The following is a 2615-nucleotide window of genomic DNA, read 5'->3' as shown; positions in this document are numbered from 1 at the left end:
ATGCTTGTGTTTGGAGCCTCTCAACTTGCCATCTCTCATGCTTTTGGATTGGCCACCTACAATGTGTGAGATTTATTGTTTTTCATAAAATAAGATTTATTTCTTTCATATACTTTCCTGTCTGAGAGCTTGAGAGTGATTGTCTTTATTTTCTTTCTACCTAGAATTTAAGAACATTTTTCTTTATTTTCTTTCATATCTTTTCTTGTGTGAGTGCTTAAGAGTGATTGTTTTTATTTTCTTTCTACCTAGAAGTTAAGAGCATTTATTTTTATTTTCTTTCATATCTTTTCCTATGTGAGAGGTTAAGAATGATTGTTTTTTCTTTCATTTATGAAAGAGTGGTGTTCTTTTCAGTTCCTGCAAGATTGAAAGATTAAGATTTCAATTTCGCATGCTGTACTATAATTGTACTATAATTTCTTTTGAATTGAGTGCTGAATTACAATAGGTGAATTTAGTTTTTCATTATTTGGTTTCATAGTTATGTTGATCTAAATTGAAAGTTAATTTCTAGCATATATAGTGCACGCATGCTTCGCAAGTTTTATGAAACCCTAGGGTTTACAATTGAATGATAAGTAATTAATTTGCCTCAACATTTTGGCATCGTTGCTAGGGAAGTGTGCATAGGAACTAGATTTTAGTCTAGAGTTGATTTTTCAGTTTTTTCCTAGATGCATGATTAGAATATGAAGATGCATAAATCATTTAGCTGCATATCATTTTTTTTAAAGAAAATATAATAAAAAAAAAAACTTCAATCACCTACCACCCCCACTATATAACTTGGTGCAATAAGAGCCAGACATCCAAATCATTAATTCTTATTTTTGCAGGTAGAAGAGATGACAAAGGAGGATGAAAAAAGGGATGGAGATCCTTTTGGATTTCCCATTCAAGAAACTGATGTAAATGTTCTGTTGTGGCCACCAACAACCCCCCTCCTTATTTAGTATTAGCAATAACACTATATAAGTGGGGACCCTTAGTAAAAAAATTAAAAAAAATCGATTAGTGCTTATATTTCCTTTTGGATAAAACTTACCATGATGGACTTAGGAAAATACTTTTGAAAAATCTAAAAAGCTTAAGTTTCATGATGAAGAAAGTAAAGTCACTCCTTAAGAAATATCGCATCGCGCAAAGAATGATAGGGCATCTTCTTATGAGCCAAAATGATAAAAAATGCGAGATTGCGACGCGAAATTCCATCGCATCGCATGCATTAATGAGCACTCACGTTGGAAAACCTTAAAATCGCCGATATGCGATATGCGATATCGCATATCGCAAAATCGCATAAAATACACATAACGATTAAACGATTGAGCGATCTGCGATCTTGTGATATTGCGATCTCGCGATATTGTGATACTGCGATCAAGCAACCTCGCGATAAAACAGCACAATGATATTGCAGTAATGCGACACAGCGATATGCGATACTACGATGCAAATCGCAGAGACATTCCATCGCAGATTTTCTGGCTCATTATTCAAAAAGTTTTTCCATAAAGCAAGAACCGGTTACGCGCTTTAATGATAATTAATGAGTTACATGCCAGTTGTTAATAAAATATGGTTTTGTGTTTTCTGAAGAGCCAGTTCACGTAAGGTGGCATGTTTTTGCATATCCTTGGCATTTAAATATTTCCTGTCATTATTTATTATCATTACTCTCACCTCACTTGTGAACTGCAGGAACGAAGAACAAAAGTTACACAAAGCAATGTGCAGGAAACTATGGGGAAAAAGGGTAAGGCTCCAATGTCCAAAGACAAAGAAATGGCGCCCTTATACACAGACACCGCATGCAACAGAGCTGTAGATTCACAGAATTCTGCTGAGCCATCCATTACAGATATCTCATATACAACCATGGTTAAATGGGTACTGAACGATGCTGATATCAGAAACGGACAGTTTAGTGCTCAGGGTCAAGAGCTCACGAAATCATTATTTTTACAAATTTAGAGCTTTATACCTGATAAGAGAAAGAGGCGCAAAAGGCGAAAAATGCATCAGAGAAGCCCGGATCAAAGAATGGAGGCAGTTTCCGATGCACGATTAGCGCCTAGCGCTAAGCGCGCATCGCTGAGAAAATTGCTCGAGAGGGAAAGCTTCTAACTTCTCAGTCACCTGCAAGCCCGAAAATTGCAAGAAAGCAATGATAAAAAGAAACTGGAAACAGAAAGCTAAAGAAAAGGCAGAAGCAATCCAAAGGGTTAACCAAGTTGAACTGGGCTTATTACTGGGCATACACGGTAAAGCCACATAGTCAGTGGATGACTCTCAAGTATATCATCGATTTTGCTGAGAAGATGATGCCAGCTCTTGCTAATTCTGTTTGCTTAGCTCAACTAAAAGCGGAAGACAGTCAGCCGACTCTACTCAAGCAAATACTGAATGCTTGCAACATTAAGGAGCAAATGCAGAAATAGTTAGATATTAGATTTAATTTTAGAAATAGTTCTGCTTTATTTTTGCTTAGTAAAAGGACGGTCATTTAAACCGCATCCTGAATTTTTGTAAATAAGTTATTTTTAGATTTAGTTAGTAGTATTTAAACCCTTCTCATGCATTTAGAGAAGGGTCCAGAAATTTGTCAAAAA

The sequence above is a fragment of the Pinus tabuliformis genome, chromosome 4_2, assembly GCF_031772625.1.
Source record: "Pinus tabuliformis cultivar Carrire ecotype Pingquan chromosome 4_2, CPIR1, whole genome shotgun sequence".
NCBI classification, from domain to species: Eukaryota; Viridiplantae; Streptophyta; class Pinopsida; order Pinales; family Pinaceae; genus Pinus; species Pinus tabuliformis.
This window is presented reverse-complemented; position numbering follows the sequence as displayed.